This window comes from Schistocerca americana, chromosome 6 (genome assembly GCF_021461395.2).
Source record: "Schistocerca americana isolate TAMUIC-IGC-003095 chromosome 6, iqSchAmer2.1, whole genome shotgun sequence".
In the NCBI taxonomy this organism is placed as follows: domain Eukaryota; kingdom Metazoa; phylum Arthropoda; class Insecta; order Orthoptera; family Acrididae; genus Schistocerca; species Schistocerca americana.
The window spans coordinates 340,704,986-340,723,837 of NC_060124.1; the positions used below are offsets into that span (position 1 = coordinate 340,704,986).

At 42.5% G+C, this 18,852-nt stretch overlaps 1 protein-coding gene across 1 annotated transcript in view; it reads right to left on the minus strand.

Moving 5' to 3' along the window:
• Positions 1-18,852, minus strand: part of LOC124619443 (NACHT domain- and WD repeat-containing protein 1) — a 578,477-nt gene that overhangs the window by 172,028 nt on the left and 387,597 nt on the right. The gene's annotated exons all lie outside the window — the stretch shown is intronic.

The following is an 18,852-nucleotide window of genomic DNA, read 5'->3' on the forward strand; positions in this document are numbered from 1 at the left end:
TGACTTATGGGATTTATAATGAATCTAGTCATAGTTCTGCTCAGTTAGCAAACTTTGCGATACCAGCTTAATTCTGTCCACGTGTGAATTGGTTGCCACATGGACCGTGTGATCAAAAAGTCAGTATAAATTTGAAAACTTAATAAACCTCGGAATAATGTAGATAGAGAGGTAAAAATTGACACATGCTTCGAATGGCATGGGGTTTTATTAGAACCAAAAAAACTCCCCATATTGCTAGATGTGAGAAAGATCTCTTGCGCGCGTCGTTTGGTGATGATCGTGTGCTGAGCCGCCACTTTCGCCATGCTTGGCCTCTCAGGTCCCCAGTCCTCAGTCCGTGCGATTATTGGCTTTGGGGTTACCTGAAGTCGTAACTGTATCGTGATCGACCGACATCTCTAGGGATGCTGAAAGACAACATCCGACGCCAATGCCTCACCATAACTCCGGACGTGCTTTACATTGCTGTTCACAACATTATTCCTCGACTACAACTATTGTTGAGTAATGGTGGACATATTGAGCCTTTCCTGTAAAGAACATCATCTTTGCTTTGTCTTACTTTGTTATGCTAATTATTGCTATTCTGATCAGATGAAGCGCCGTCTGTCGGACATTTTTTGAACGTTCGTATTTTTTTGGTTCTAATAAAACCCCATGTCATTCCAAGCATGTGTGTCAATTTGTACCTCTCTATCTATATTATTCCGTGATTTATTCAGTTTTCAAATTTATACTGATTTTTTGATCAAGCGGTACATTATGTAATCCACGTTTGTGAATGTTTGCTAATTTTTCTTGTTGTTTGAGGAGACGATCACAGTTGTCCTTGGAAATGTACCTGTGACTCTCCTGCAGAAATCAATTGACGACATTCCTAAGCGTTTAAGACGCAAGAGCATATGTGGATTTGTAGAGTAGTGCACATATTATCATGGTCCTGAGAACCGACTATAACTTAATCAGTACGCAAATATTCATTAGTAAAAAAATTATTGACATTTAAAACTAGGAGCGACTTCTCGCTCATCTTGTACGTCCTCAAACGCACTCTCTCTTATGACTGACTTAAGTCATATTCAACAGCGACGACAGTGTACACTAATTACACTCGTGTTAGTGGGGATACATCGCCGTATACATCATTATTGCAACGTCTTCCGCTGCAGTTAATGGTGCATTTTCCCTGACGTTTTCATGCTGACTAAACGAAACAGTGGTGAATCCTGAATCTTTTCTGTTTCTTCCGTTAACCAAGATAGTAAGAGTCCCAAACTCATTAGTCGCTTGCCGTAGTTGTGTAGCAAAAGATGTATCTTTATGAAAAGACGACATTCTACTACAGTAATAAATACCTTCGAAGGTAACTGGTATTTTAAAGAGTTTATAACTGCCACTATTATCACGCTGTTCAGAAATTTGGGTTTATGGGCAATAGATTACAAGCACGGCAAGGCAGGGTAGTATCTAACAGCGGAATGTATCGGACAAGAGCGTTTCTGATGATGATGATGTTTGGTTTGTGGGGCACTCAACTGCGCGGTCATCAGCGCCCGGAGAGCGTTTCTAAACTCTGATGCTGGTGGCAGCACCTGTTGATGCGCTGCAGTGCGAACTATGGAGGAACAAGACAGCTCACAAGATATAAGTCAAAACGGTACTGCGTTTCGGAGTAGCAAGAAGTTATTCTTTCCTAGCGAGTTTTTCTGCGCACGAACTTTGGAGTGTTGTATTTTGTTTGCAAGTGCGTAATACTACAGACTGAGTTAAAATGGACTTTACAACTTTGGAATAATATAGAAATTTACTGAGATAATATACAGAATCAGGAGATGTAACATTTTGTAGCAAACAACCTCAAGTTTCACATATGCCAAACGCAGTTTGGTTCGATGTGACTACCATTTGTGATGTGACAAACATCCCACCGGTAATTAATTTCTTCCCACACTCGTTGCAGCAAAACGGGCAAACTTGTGCAACAGCAGTGTAGATTCGATTTTCCATGTCGGCTAAAATTGTTTGGTAGGAGAGAAACATACACACGGTCTTTAATGAAACCCCAGAGAAATAAATCCAATGGTGTCAAGTTTGGGGAGTGACATGGTTTGACATGAACATCAACACGGAGGCGACCTGGTGATTTATAATGTCGCAGTGAACAACACGTCTCAAAAAAGTTATTGTGCCAAGACTAAAATGTAGGCCGGCATGGATGTTATTTTGCATATTCGGTGCGAAATTTACGCCGAACAGCTGCGGCAGAGTTCGTTTCACGAAACCAAAACAAACAGCGAGCACGCTCCGCACAAGTGAAATTAGCCATTTTAACTGTGCGCTACATTGGGGCTTCTGGTAGAGGAATAGGGTACTGAAGTACTACGTGAATCAAACTTCGGATTGTTTGCTACAAAATGACACATCTGTAAGTTGTCTCAATAAATTTCTACATGATTCCAAAGTTGTAAAGTCCTTTTTGACTCAACCTGTACCTTTTTATTGTACATTTAGGTGCAACTGATATTAATTCTACATTACAGGTTGTGACAATGTTGAGCCCCAATACTAACAATGGGAGCATTAATATGGCCAAAAGTCGGTAAGCAAGATATGCATTACAAAGAAGTTCAACGGTTACTGAAGGACTAGCCTTTGCAATTGGCTTCTGTGTAACCGGAATTCATTTACAAGTTTCCTGTAATTGTCCAGAATTTCCTTGCAGTGAGATGGGTCCACGGTGAAAGAAGTAAGCTAAGCAAATGTTATAGTGCTAAAGCAATATGTTAATGTGAGAAGAAAAACCACCAAACTGATTTAGTTTTATTTTTAATTAAGAGGATATCAACAGTGATAACACGTTATGTTGTACAGCGTCATTTTCAATCTAGTTAATTAAGTCACGAAATCCTGAAGTGAATCCCTTACGCTAGTGACCGAATGTCAGATACATGTACTGAGGCGGTTCGTAGACGCGAACTGTTGCCTTTGAAGTCGATGGCACAAGGGAAATACCTTGCTGATGATTGATTGATTGGTTAGTTTATGCAGAAGTATACCAAAGAGAAGTATTGTATCAAGAGTTGAAGGAAGCATATCCATATTCCCCCTGTCACCTCTACACAAAATATTCGCCATATTGTGTTGCACATACATTCTAGTTGCGTTATTATATGTTCTTAATTTATTTGCAATGAAAACTCCGAAAATTCTGAACCTTTCAATAAAAAGAACATTGGTATGTCGTGAGTACTAACCTTTTCTTGTGTTCATAGACATTTTTATTTTCCGTTTCCTCCTTCTCAAAGAGGCCAATAGGCAAGTTATCACGTCAGTTTTTTTCTTGCATTCGACTAGCTGAAGGTCTTATTCTCCAGTTAATGTGACTCGGGTGTCTTCTTTGCTCACTTTACGGCAATATTCTGATTGGGAGGAATCCCAGAGAATAGACCATTCTCTATATTTCTCTATAAAGAAACGAATTTTCACCTGGTTCCACTTCATAATATTTATGTAGACTCACAGAATCTCGTCTTCTTCTTCTTGTGTTACAGCTTCTGTAGGACTGCGGGTAGCCTCTCCATGGACTATATTTTCCTCTTCTGCTCCCAGAACCTCTTCATCCTCTCTCTTCCTGACCTGCTGGTGACACTATCCTTGCCCTGTATCCCACTCTGTCGACGATCTCTGACATTTTGGTAGATATGTACTTGCTGCTCCAATATTCCTTTCCTTCATCTTCATCCTGAATTCCGACCAATCATAGAGTTCAACAACTCACTTGGTTCCTGTCTTTTCTCCTATGCTTCCTGTTATTTCTCATACTCTTTTCGCCATTTTATTCAAATTCATCCTGATTATGTGTCCGGTAAACCTAGCCCTTTTGAGTCAGATTTCTCCCGACATTCTTCTCATGTTCCAGTACATTTCTTCCCTAGGTCTTCGTACCCATCTCTCACTATCTCCTTGAGGACTTAATATTTTACTCACTAATTTATCTCTACTTTCTCTAGTTGTTGTGCACCATCTTCTCCTAGTGTTATCGTTTCATCCAGATATAGTACCACTTCCTCACCGTTGTCTTGTAGTGTCTGATATTTACAGATACTTCCTTTTTATTGTATATACATATATCAAAAAAAGTTTTGCATCACCTCGGTTCCGAGAGTTCCGGAACCTATACAGAAAACTGGAATAGAGATCAACATAAACATCAATTCCACCCTTTTTATTGCTCATGAAAACCACACATTGCATGTTGTACCACCATACAGCGTGACTTTCAGAGGTCGTGGTCCAGACTGCTGTACACATCGGTACCTCTAATACCGAGTAGCTCGTCCTCTAGCATTGATGCATGCCTGTATTCGTCGTGGAGTACTATCCAAGTTCATCGAGGCACTGTTGGTCCAGATTGTCCCACTCCTCAACGGCGATTCGGCGTAAATTCCTCAGAGTGGTTGGTGGGTCACATCGTTCATAAACAGCCCGTTTCAGTCTATCCCAGGCAGGTTCGAAAGGGTTCATGTCTGGAGAACATGCTGGCCACTCTAGTCGAGCGATGTCGTTACCCTGGAGGAAGTCACTCACAAGATGTGCACGGTGGAGGCGCGAATTGTCGTCCATGAAGACGAATGCCTAGCCAATATGCTGTCGATATGGGTGCACTGTCGGTCGGAGGACGGCATTCACGTATCGTACTGCCGTTACGGCGTCATCCATGACCACCAGCGGCGTACGTCGGCCCCACATGTCACCCCAAAACAGCAGGGAACCTCCATCTTGCTGCACTCGCTGGACAGTGTGTCTAAGGCGCTCATCCTGACCGTGTTGCCTCCAAACACGTCTCCGACAATTGTCTGGTTGAAGGCATATGTGACATTCATCGGTGAAGAGAACGTGATGCCAATCCTGAGCAGTCCAACCGGCATGTTGTTGGGCTCAACTGTACCGCACTGCATGGTGTCGTGGTTGCGAAGATGGACCACGCCATGGACGTCGGGAGTGAAGTTGCGCATCAAAAATGTTCAAATGTGTGTGAAATCTTATGGGACTTAACTGCTAAGATCATCAGACCCTATGCTTACACACTACTTAACCTAAATTATCCTAAGGACAAACACACACACTCGCGCCCGAGGGAGGACTCGAACCTCCGCCGGGACCAGCCGCACAGTCCATGACTGCAGTTGCGCATCACGCAGCCTATTGCGCACAGTTTGAGTCGTATCATGACGTCCTGTGGCTGCACGAAAAGAATTGTTCACATGGTGGCGTTACTGTCAGGGTTCCTCCGAGCCATAATCCGTAGGTAGCGGTCATCCATTGCATTAGTAGCCCTTGGGCGGCCTGAGCGAGGCGTGTTATCGACAGTTCCTGTCTCTCTCTGTATCTCCTCCATGTCCGAACAACATCGCTTTGGTTCACTCCGAGACGCCTAGACACTTCCCTTGGTGTGAGCCCTTCCTGGCACAAAGTAACAATGTGGACGCGATCGAACCGCGGTATTGGCCGTCTAGGCATGGTTAAACTACAAACAACACGAGCCGTGTACCTCCTTCCTGATGGAATGACTGGAATTGATCGGCTGTCGGACCCCCTCCGCCTAATAGGCGCTGCTCATGCATGGTTGTTTACATCTTTGGGCGGGTTTAGTGACGTCTCTGAACAGTCAAAGGACTGTATCTGTGATGCAATACCCACAGTCAAGATCTATCTTCAAGAGTTCTGGGAACCGGGGTGATGCAAAACTTTTTTTGATGTGTGTATTTATGTATTTTTGGCTGCACAGCTGGCTGACCTCATCTTCTTCAATCTCTCTGTTATTCCCTATCTGCTCCTGTTTCTTGATGGTACATACTCTCCCAGATATATAAATCTGTCCACCTTTTTCCTTCTGGTGTTTTCCAATCCCCAGAAGAATTCAGTGCTTCCATCTTGTTGTGGGCGATGCTCTATCCCACTCTTCCGACTGTCTTGCTTAGGTTGTCGAGTTGTGTGTTTGCGCCTCCTTTTGTCTCACTTACTGTCGCTATGTCATCCACAAGGGCTAGTCAGTCCCCTTGTGTCCTAGTATCCTTTTAGTCACCTAGTAACGTCTTTGATATTCCCATTTTCTCGCTTATTGCTCTCCACTGTCTGATGACTTTACCCAGTTCTGTGCTGCCCAAAGCTGGTGACAGTCCACTTCACCGTTTGGCACTGATCTTGATCGCAAGACTTGTAATGTGGAAGAGGTCGACAAAAATAAGGAAACTTCGAAAATACAAAACAGTACCATCCCTAATACGGTGTAGGAAAATCGTTAGGATTCGAAACGAGTTCTGGTTGTTACGAAATGTGCAAATACAAGTCCTTTATTATTTGCAAGGTTATCTTACCATTCTTTCTGCAGAATACTTGCAGATTTAGGTAACGATGATGGTGGTGGGGATCGATCACGCACCATTCTCTCCTAAGTAGACCACAAATGCTCAATAATATTGTGGATCTGGTGACTATGGTGACCAGGGGACATGCGATAATTCAGCCTCGTGCTCACAAAACTAGTCAGGGACGTAGCAAACTGTGTGAGCAGTCTTTGAAGACAGTTTCACCACTGGGGAACAAACGTTATTTCATGGGGTGGGCCTGATCAGCCGAAAATGGTCACATAATTCCTAGAAGTAACGCGATCTTACACATGGGGTAGCTTCAGAATGCAAAAGTTACTCTCCGCCACCTCCAGCTCGACATGAAATGACGGGCAAACCCCGCTAAGCGTTTTCCTCAAATCGATCACCGTTTGTCGAACTGACACTACACCTACCTCGAGTTCGACTTGTGAATCTATCCTCAGTAATTCCCTCAGAAAGCGATCACAACTGTTCCCCAGACTCTCAGGCCATAGTGAGGGCAAACTGGCACAACCGCAAACTGCCGCCACGCTATCTCCGAGCTAATGCGAGCAAGCTGGAGCGTGTTGCAACTTCGGCACGGAAATCTGCCATGCGGCGGAATAATCCAATTAGAGTTTGTAGGGTATTCGTCACTCCAAATCGTGTAGCAATTTCGCAGCTGTATCCTACGATCGGCCTACGCTTCGACAGCGGGTGCGTAATCAGTTGTTACTCTCTCCACAGTGAATCGGAGTGTTATATTCGTACCAGTGGGTGCACTTGCGTGTGTGTATGTGCGTTTATTCTGCGTGAATGTTGTTGTACACCATAGAAAAATTGCACTGCTCTATTGTTAATTAGTTAGTTCCATAGATAATTTGAACGATCTTTTTATCGAAACGTTGTGGAACGAGTCAGTTTACAGGATATGAATACATAATTAGTGTTAACATTAATGAATACATTATTACTTTCAGTCCTACTCAAGCAACTATTCGCCTTTTCCTTTTTATTTTTTTTATTTTTTTGCTGCCTACCAGTTTTTAAATATAAATGAGTCAATGGAATAGGAGTTGTCCGGGAGAAGTGATTTTAAGATAGAATTAAAAGCTCCATTGCTAACTGTCAGAGATTTTATGTTACTGGACATATGATAAAAAAAGTTTTGTTGCTGCGTGTTGAACTCCATTCTGAGCCCCAGACAACTTTAATAATGGGTGATAAAGATCATTTCTCCCTCTATTGTTCAGATATGGACATCACTGATCTTCTCAAATAGTGACGGATTATTTGTCACTAATTTCGTTAGTAAATATACGCAGTTAAAACACCTAGACCTTGAAGACGTACGCACATGACTTCCGTGACTGCTCACTTTTGTGCAATCTATACTTTCTTTTTAAGTGATAAGTTACCCCAGAAAATTATTCCTTAAGCCATTATTGAGTGGAAACTTGAAGAATATGTCAGGAGGTTGCTAGGTTTGCTTCCAAGATTAGCAAGGTATCTGAACTTAATTGTTCGAGAAGCTCAGTAATATTCTTCTTCCAGTTCAAGTTTACATCAGTATGTACATCCAAAAATTTGAAGCATTCTGCCCTATTTACTGACTCCTACTCATGTGCAGCATCAATTGTTGGTGTGATTCTGTGATGTTTTCTTGTTTCAAAATTTAGGGAGAGTCCATTTTCTGAGAGGCACTTAATACTCGTAATTCTGTGGAACGTATCATTTACCATATCGCCTGTTGTTTTCTCTCTAATGGGATTTATTACAAGACTAGTATCATCTACAAAAGGTATAATTCTGCTTGTTGAATATTAAGTGGGAGGTCATTCACATATACAAGGGATAGGAGGGGACCCAAAACTGAACCCTGTGCGACTGCTTTTGTGATTCCTGCCCAGGCAGTACAGTTTTTTACCTTTCTGATGTTGTTTAAATTATTCAGGACAGCGCTTTGCATTCTCTTTTTAAGTGTATTCAAAGCAGCTGTGTGTAATGCCATCAGTTCGACAAAAATTTAGTTTTTCTACGAGAGTAACATGATCTGTACAATCAAACGCCTTGGAAAGATCACAAAAGTACCAACTAGCAATACGTTGGTATTTGATCACTGAATTTAAAAACAGCATTCTGGATCGAGTAATCCTTCTGAAATCCGAACTGTGATACGCTAAGTAAATAATTTCCACTTAAGAACGCGACTACTCTTGAGTTATTAAAAATGCTACACCAGGAAGGACACCAAATAGCGTAATTTTACTTACTGTGTAGGAGGGAGAACATCTGAATAAATTTTTAGGTGATACAGAGGTATAAACGGTGCAAATGTAGTGCAAGGAGTGTCACTTTCAGCGGTCAAAATGGCCTTATCACGGGTAGGCAAAGCGTCGAACTGAGCTTGGATAACATATAACCGTATTAGAAAGTTGCTATGTAAACAAAGAGAGCTTCCTCATAGATTTAAGAGATGTCAAAACCTAGTCGACAAACAAAAGCTGAACTAGGCGAAATTGAGCATAAGAAGAGCAATGAGAGAAGCGATCAGTGACTTTGAAAGGACAATTTTGCCAACCCATCCGACTAAAAACCCTAAAAGATTTTGGTATAACGTGAAATCGGATCGAAATCATGTATTCAGTCACTCAGTGACCTTACCGCCAGCGGAACGGAAGATGAAGGTCGAAATGCTGAATTCGTTCTACCAAAACTGTTTCACTGCGGAAGATCGTGATACGTTCTACTTCAAATCATCGCAAGAAGGCCGACATGCTGAGATAAGTAATCATTTACTAGAAAAGCAACTGCAATCGCTTAGTACAGTGTGTAAACTTTTAGATGGCAGACCTCTCCCTAGTCCTGAATCGGTAGAAGTCGGTAAACGTCGGGAGGCTTCGGTAGGGACGCAGTTTCGACTGCTGCCAACATTACGTAGCTGACTGTGTTGTACAAGGTAGCCATTGTCGTCTGCTTCGTTATTGTTTTGCGCTGTACTGTTCTGCGTGTTTTTATTGTGCAGTTGTGCTAAACATTATCAAAATGAGTGAAGAGGCAGTTGCTGGCCCATCTCGGGAATCGCCGACAACCCTTACCGGTAGGCCTACGGTTAGAAGGAAACCAGTATTACGTAGCGATGCTCGCAAAATTATATTGCGTGTGACTGAATGCTGCGAAAGGGAAAGGGAGCAGAAAAAATTGCTTCACCCATTTACAAATCTTCAGTGAGAGCTGCTACATACACAGGACAAAGCATGCGTAGCATTGGAAGATTCAAACTGTTTTCCAAGAATCATCCTGGCGTATCACCACAAACGCCTGGCAAGAAAAGGCGAGTTTCCATTTCAGATATTTTGTTCGCGAACACTTTGAAGGAGCCTCCTATTTCGTCCGAATTATCTTATATTTCATTTTTCCTTGCTACCGTATTGCTTTGTATGGGAACACCACTGGTTACTGTATTATTTCGAAACACATTCATATTACAGTACTTTGCAATCGGATGAATGGTTTGTGAGCGCATAGTAGACAAACATACATTTTAATGTACATGACGATTTCAGTTTCGTTTACGAATAACATTTAAAGCGAGTTTTACTTCCAAGCCTTTCGTCTGCTTTCGTGTAAGCATGACGCGCAATTTGTAGTGCCAGCACTGCAACTGGTAGGCGTGCCTTGTCAACCCCCCCCCCCCCCCCACCCTCGGCTCCTCTGCCCCCGCCAGCCAATGCTTGCCTACTCCTCTCCCCGTACTCCCCTTAACACACTGTAGTGGAAACGCGTCTGTAAGAGATGACAAATCTTAAGACTCTACAGAGATAATGCGAAAGTAATTACTTCCTTTCTATCAGCACTGTTTCGTAGGTCACTGGAGCAACGAAGGGTACATAACGATTGGAAAAAAAACCTCATTCTCGTTTCAAGAAAGGTCGTAGGACATGCATATAATTGTAGCCCTATATTTTGCGAAATTAAGTTCGCCGTGTTCTTCCATAACATCCATAGCACAGTAGACAACGATATTCAGGTTGATGTCGCGTTCGATAACTTCAGCAAGGCATTTAATACAGTTCCTCACTGTAGTTCAGTGAAAAAATACGAGCTTACCGAGTGTCAGATCAGATTGGTGACTGCATTCAAGCCTTCCTTGCAGACAGAATTCGTCACGTCGGTCTTAACGGAACAAAACCGACAGATATAAAGGTAATTTCAGGAATACTTCAAGTAGGTGGGAGAGGACCGTTACTGTTTACAGTGTGTATAAATGATCTACACTACTGGCCATTAAAATTGCTACACCAAGAAGGAATGTAGATCATAAACGGGTATTCATTGGACAAATATATTACACTAGAACTGACATGTGAATATATTTTCACGCAATTTGGGTGCATAGATCCTGAGAACAACCACCTCTGGCCGTAATAACGGCCTTGATACGCCTGGGCATTGAGTCAAAAAGAGCTTGGATGGCGTGTACAGGTACAGCTGCCCATGCAGCTTCAACACGATACCACAGTTCATCAAGAGTAGTGAGTGGCGTATTGTGACGAGCCAGTTGCTTGGCCACCATTGACCAGACGTTTTCAATTGGTGATGGATCTGGAGAATGTGCTGGCCAGGGCAGCAGTCGAACATTTTCTGTATCCAGAAAGGGCCGTACAGAACCTGCAACATGCGGTCGTGCATTGTCCTGCTGAAATGTAAGGTTTCGCAGTTATCGAATGAAGGGTAGAGCCACGGGTCGTAACACATCTGAAATATAACGTCGACTGTTCAAAGTGCCGTCAATGCGAACAAGAGGTGACCGAGACGTGTAACCAAGGGCACCCCATACCATCACGCCGGGTGATATGCCAGTATGGCGATGACGAATACACGCTTCCAATGTGCGTTCACTGCGATGTCGACAAACGCGGATGCGACCATCATGATGCTGTAAACATAACCTGGATTCATCCGAACAAATGACGTTTTGCCATTCGTGCACCCAGGTTCGTCGTTGAGTACACCATCGCAGGCGCTCCTGTCTGTGATGCAGCGTCAAGGGTAACCGCAGCCATGGTCTCCGAGCTGAGAGTCCTTGCAGCTGCAAACGTCGTCGAACTGTTTGTGCATATGGTTGTTGTCTTGCAAACGTCCCAATCTGTTGACTCAGGGATCGAGACGTGTCTGCACGATCCGTTACAGCCATGCGGATAAGATGCCTGTCATCTCGACTGCTAGTGATACGAGGCCGTTGGGATCCAGCACGGCGTTCCGTATTACCCACCTGAACCAACCGATTCCATATTCTGCCAACAGTCATTGGATCTCGACCAACGCGAGCAGCAATGTCGCGATACGATAAACCACAATCGCGATAGGCTAGAATCTGACCTGTATCAAAGTCGGAAACGTGATGGTACGCATTTCTCGTCCTTACACGAGGCATCACAACAACGTTTCACCGGGCAACGCCGGTCAACTACTGTTTGTGTATGAGAAATCGGTTGGAAACGTTCCTATTTTTCAGCACGTTGTAGGTGTCGCCACTGGCGCCAACCTTGTGTGAATCATCTGAAAAGCTAATCATTTGCTTGCATATCACAGCATCTTCTTTCTGTCGGTTAAATTTCGTGTCTGTAGCATATCATCTTCGTGGTGTAGCAGTTTTAATGGCCAGTAGTGTATTTACCATTATTAAAGTTCCAACCCTCGTATTTTAATAGTCAGAAGTGTAGATTGGTTATGTACAGCTTCTATCATGTAGTGTTTTATAGAGCTGTAAACACAAAAGCATTTCAGTGTATTGGTTTCTTCACTGTATTCTTTTTTTTCATTCAAGCTAATAAAACAATGGTATATGGTATTATTATCTGTTGTTCTTCGGATTAGACCTGTGGCATGAATTGTTTACTATTGTAGTAATACTATTATTATCATCATTATTACTCGATGAGACAGGATTCGATCGGTATAAGCTTTATGTATTTGGCAACGATCTTAGTTTTGCTCTCCGTGCAAAATTCCTTTTTGAGCGGGATTGTTTGCGGTCCGCTGTCCACGGAGCAGCGCGTCTTCGTGTCGATTACTCTGGTCTGCTAAAGCAGAACATGTGGTTTTGGGTTTTTGTTTCAAAATATATCTTTTCCGTCAGCCTGTTAACGTCCTTTCTTTTGAAGTGACCATAGAACCGTGTCCATATTTTATGTATCGTTTCTATACTCTGCACAGTTATATTTCTAGGTACTGCTTTTTCTACATTTGGAATCCAGCTTTGGACCTATCACTGGTTTCCACTATTTATCTTTCGAATCAGATGACATTGTAGCATCAGATTAGAACATTCTGTGAGTTGTTTCTATTTGGTCCTATATTTTAACTTGCTATTTAGATATATAACGTTCGTGTGATTTCGTCGGTTGTCACACAGCATTTTATAGTCTTTATTAGGTATTACCAATTAATCAGGGAATAGGATCACAACGTGCAACTTTTATTTTTGGCATATCGCCTCTCCGGCAGTTTTATTCTAAACTGATGATGAATGTTGGATGTTCCATATAACCCCAGTGTTGCCCATCTTATGACCTGAGATATGTTATTACAGCTACATTTTAAGACTGAGGACTTATATTACAGGGTAAATATAATGGTTATATGTTTACATCTAGATGATCGCTGGAAGATACGCATGGTTGTAGTGCCACGAAACCAGTCGTGAATCCAATAAAAAGAATCTTTATACAGCTGAAGCAGTTTTTCACTTTCTAACATAGAGATACGCAGCTGTGGTGCCCTATCGCACAGTTATTTTGCTTTTTACATTTGACTCGATTTTGTAATCCCTGAAATAACATCATATATCCTGGAGAAGAAATAAAAACTTCGCGGTTTGCCCATGATATTGTAATTCTGTCAGAGACAGCAAAGGACTTGGAAGAGCAGTTGAACGGAATGGACAGTGGCTTGATAGGAGTATATAAGATGAACATTAACAAGAGCAATTCAAGGATAATGGAATGTAGATTAAATCTGGTGATGCTGAGGAAACTAGATTAGGAAATGAGAGACTTAAAGTAGTAGATGAGTTCTGCTGTTTGGGGAGCAAAATAACTGATGATGGTTGAAGTAGAGAGGATAAAAAATGTGGACTGGCAATGGCAAGGAAAACGTTTCTGAAGAAGAGAAATTTGTTAACATCGGGTATAGATTTAAGTGTCAGAAAGTCTTTTCTGAAAGCATTTGTATGGGGTGTAGCCATATATGGAAATGAAACATAGACGATAACTATATAGTTGAGACAAGAAGAGGATAGAAGTTTTCGAAATATGTGGTGTTACAGAAGAACGCTGAAGATTAGATGGGTAGATAAAGTAACTAATGAGGAGCTACTGAATAGAATCGGGGAGAAGAGGAATTTGTGGCACAACTTGACTAGAAGAAGGGATCGGTTGGTAGGACACGTTCTGAGGCACCAAGGGATCATCAGTTTTGTATTGGAGGGCAGCGTGAAGGGAAAAACCGTAGAGGGAGACCAAGACATGAGTACACGAAGCAGATTCAGAAGGATGAAGGTTGCAGCAGGTACTGGGGGATGAAGAAGCTTGCACAGGATAGAGCAGCATGGAGGGCTGCATCAAACCAGTATCTGTACTGAAGACCACCACAACGACAACATCCTCTCAATTTGTGAAGGTTCATCATTTCCTCCTGGACGTTTTTATTTTGTCAGGAAGTGAAATTACTACTACAAATTCTTGAGTAAAAGCATTTGACACTCTGTTAGTCGCTCTGGAACTTCTTGATGTTTTTGGCCGTACAGTGCTAGTGTCATGGAGTGAGAAGGTCCCTCGTCCAGTATCGTACTAAATAGTCAGCCGTCACACTCCGTAGTTGGTTCCACTTTCCGAATGCTGTAGAAATCTAATGGACCTGTGAGATCCACAGCGACTGAACTTTGTAAATATTCTGACTGATTTGAGTTTTGTTTTTCGTAGCTATTTATGCACGTTGTCGTTTGGTAACGTTCTTTAAAAATGAAATAATAAACTTTACGATTATGTTGAATGAAGTTTGATCTGTGGAATGGATACATAACTCGAAATGTCGTGTTGCGTGTTGTAACTGCAAGTGGTGTGCTTGCTCTGTGTTATTGTTAGCAAAACTTTACACGAATCGAGTGGGCAATGCAACTCCCAGTACCAATAACGAAATATAGTAGCTGCAAAATATATTCAGCCCCGTAGGCAGTGAATCATCTGGCCCTTTTCAAAACTGATAACTTTGGTCCCTCTGCACATGACAAATAAATTAAATTGTCTTACCCCTAAAACAGCAACGGAGTAACGCGATATATTCTGGTCTCTCATAAAAAATGTGAATGCTAGCTACAGGCTCAGTAGTGTGCAATGCTGGCCATAATAGGCCTACTGGAAATGCACATGGAATTCATTTGTCTGATAAACGAGACCATTTGAGAATATCCATATATGACCTGGACTGGGAGGCGGTACTGATTACGGTGAACTACTAACTCACAGATTTTTTAGCAAAATTATATTGCATGTTGAGTTTGTCTTTTCAAAAACATCTGATTATTGAAGCTACATTACTCACAACTGATTCACATTTAAACATCAAGTATTATCTAATTTCCTTAATCCAACATAAACGCGAATCGTCAAATTACACATAGCTCTGTTAACAAATCTTAAAAGCATTACAAAAATGAAGTATCTAACTAGTCTTTTTCTCAAAACATTTACGTATATTCTGGGGTTGCTCAACAATTACACATTATCAGCCAACTCATCTATACTAACGCACTGGCAGAAACAGAAATCATAATTATTTAACACTTTTACCTTATTTCCATGAAGATTTCTGCTTCCATGTTCAACAATATTGACATACCTACATCAATCTAACTATTGGTGGCAGCACACCACAAAGACTGCCTACTTCATCGTCTTTCCCTCACTGACAGCTGCCTACAACGAAGCGCCCAGCGCTCTCTTACTCCAACAAAGCAGTATCTTTGGCTCTGCGGTCGCGCACATTGTCGAGCCTATGAGAGATATTCATTGTTTATGGTATACTAGTTTATTTTATTAACATTCTTATCTCATTCCGGTGCCACATACAAGTGCGCCACAGTATACTCCTTTCAGTTTATATGTTGTGACACTCGGGTTCCTAAAGCATTTTAACAGAATTTATTTTCATGTGCATACAGGGTGGTGCAAATAAAATAGCCTGGAGAACAGAGTTCCAGGGTTCAAAGAAACACAGCAGAGAAGAGGAAGTCCAGTACTAATCTGACTGTAGCAGATATTAAAAGTGACCGTCATTCATCTCTTGACACTTCTGGGCCATGATCAGCAAGCTGCTTAAGGCAGATCGAAGCTGGACTGCTGGAACTGCTGCAGTCTCATCCGAAAAGTTCCGCTGCAGTTCTTGAAGACTATGAGGTTGGTTGTGATACACCTTGGGCTTGAGAGCTCCTCAAACAAAGTAATCGTGTACTGACAGGTCAGGTGACCTGGGTGGCCAGCTAGGGCCGCAACTAGACTGACCTCTGCTATCAAGTCTGTCGGGTGCGAAGATTATGTAAATGTGCTCCAAGCTTCGGTCGACTGTATGCGCAGTTGCTCCATCATGTTGAAACTAAAGTTAGGTCTTTTTCTCCTCCGCTAATGCTGGTTTCAAAATGTTGGCAATCTAACGCGCTGAAGTCAGCGTCTGATGAAGGAAGATGGGCTGAACAATGTGACGTGCAGAGGCTACACGCCAAAACCCAACCTTCTGATTGAACAACGGTGTTTCGTGGAAGTTATGCGGATTCTCCACTGCCTGGGACCTGTGATTCTGTGAGTTGACGTAACCGGCCAGGTGAAACCAGGTTTCACCAGTCATAAAGAACAGGTCCATGTCCAAGCCATTTACTGTTATCTCAGCGAACAGCCACTCACAAAACTGGAACCGCTGAGGAGCATCTGCTAGTTTTACTGCGTGAACAACAGACATTCGGTAGCGATTCATCTGCAGGTGCAGGTGGAGTATTACGTGATATGCCGATCTCTTGCGACAGGCATCAGGTTGATATTGTAGAGTCCGAAGCATTTTCTGGTGTGCAGGCACGTTTCTGAATGTTTGTTGACTTGTTCAGAACAGATCCTGTCTGACGCCATTTTCGGACTAAGCGTTGCGTGGCACTCCTTGACACCATTAAACTTGTCTGCAAACAACTAGTTACCGCGACTTCGTTGTCACGTAACTTTCCACAACGAACACCCGCTACTCCACTGTGACTACCATCGTCCCCTTTGCACTGCTCCACTCACACTGACACAGCACACATTACGCTCTGAACCGGCGTGGACCACGCGGCAGGCGTACACGTGGTGAGCACGTCATGGGGTGTGCTTAGATGCATACTTTCACGTGCAATCGTATTCACTAGTCTGAGCCACTTTTATTTGCCCGATCCTATTTCTGTTCCACGTCTCCAATAAACATGTGAAGAACGACAGTCGTTTCTCGTGTTCCACCTTTTGAATGTGAAACTCACTAGTTTTTTTTTTAAATACAAAATTATCCATTTTTCTCATTTTTACGATAAGAAAGTAATGAGGCTGATTTTCTTTGCAAGATGTGGCAACCTTGCAGGCTTGCGTAGGCACAATATCTTTGGCCTTGGTCCATAAGCTGCTTCTAGTCCAAGAGGCACATCAATGCAACTGCTCAGTCGTGAGTTGTGCTGTAATAAGTTAACACATGTTTGTGTCTCTCGTCACGGAAATAGAAGCGCATAATATTGCGCAACGGTAGGCCATTTCTTTTTGCGTTAAACTGGGTGAAAACGCGAAGACAACTTACGGTAACCTTCAGAAGGCTTTTGGAGAGGAGGTTATGTCAAGAGCTCAAGTTTTTCATTGGCATAAAATGTTTAGTGAAGGCAGAACGAATGTTGAAGATAAAGACGGCAATGGACGACCATCAACCTCACGGACGGATGTCAACTTGGGTGAGTGCCTTTTGGACAAACAGTTAACGAATGTTACTACAAAGAAATTTTAAAAAGTCTTCGTAAACGAGTTCTTCGTTTCTGTGCCAACATTGCTGATAATTGGATTCTGCATCACGATAATGCGCCATCCCACACTGCTCTGTCAGTACAGCAATTTTTAACCTCAAAACAAATTTCAGTATTACCACAGCCACCTTATTCAGCAGATATCTCTCTGGGTGACTTATTTCTATTTCCAAGAGTCAAAACGGCGGTCAAGGGACAGCATTTTCAAACAACACAAGATGTCCAAAAACTGTGACGAGGGTCTTAGAGGATATTACAGAAGATCAGTTCCAGAAATGATACCATCAATGGCAAAAGCGCTGGTGAGAGTGCGTGCAACCAGAAGGAACTACTTTGAAGGAGACAACACTAAACTTGACTAAAACGGTAAGCAACATTTTTTTTCACATCAGTTTCATTACTTTATTGTCGCACCTCGTATCTCTCAGATCAACAGCGACTATCTACGTTTACAGGGTGTTACAAAAAGGTACGGCCTAACTTTCAGGAAACATTCCTCACACACAAAGAAAGAAAATATGTTATGTGGACATGTGTCCGGAAACGCTTACTTTCCATGTTAGAGCTCATTTTATCACTTATCTTCAAATCACATTAATCATGGAATGGAAACACACAGCAACAGAACGTACCAGCGTGACTTCAAACACTTTATTACAGGAAATGTTCAAAATGTCCTCCGTTAGCGAGGATACATGCATCCACCCTCAGTCGCATAGAATCCCTGAAGCTCTAATGCAGCCGTGGAGAATGGCGTATTGTATCACAGCCGTCCACAATACGAGCACGAAGAGTATCTACATTTGCTAGCGGGGTTGCGTAGACAAGAGCTTTCAAATGCCCTCATAAATGAAAGTCAAGAGGGTTGAGGTCAGGAGAGCGTGGAGGCCATGGAATTGGTCCGCCTCTACCAACCATCGGTCACCGTATCTGTTGTTGACAAGCGTACGAACACTTCGACTGAAATGTGCATGAGTTCCATAGCTCCATCGTGCATGAACCACATGTTGTGTCGTACTTGTAAAGGCACATGTTCTAGCAGCACAGGTAGAGTATCCCGTATGAAATCATGATAACGTGTTCCATTGAGCGTAGGTGGAAGAACAAGGAGCCCAATCAAGACATCACCAACAATGCCTGCCCAAACGTTCACAGAAAATCTGTGTTGATGACGTGATTGCACAATTGTGTGCGGATTCTCGTCAGCCCACACATGCTGATTGTGAAAATTTACAATTGGATCACGTTGGAATGAAGCCTCATCCGTAAAGAGAACATTTGCACTGAGATGAGGATTGACACATTGTTGGATGAACCATTCGCAGAAGTGTACCCGTGGAGGCGAATCAGCTGCTGATATTGCCTGCACACGCTGTACATGGTACGGAAACAACT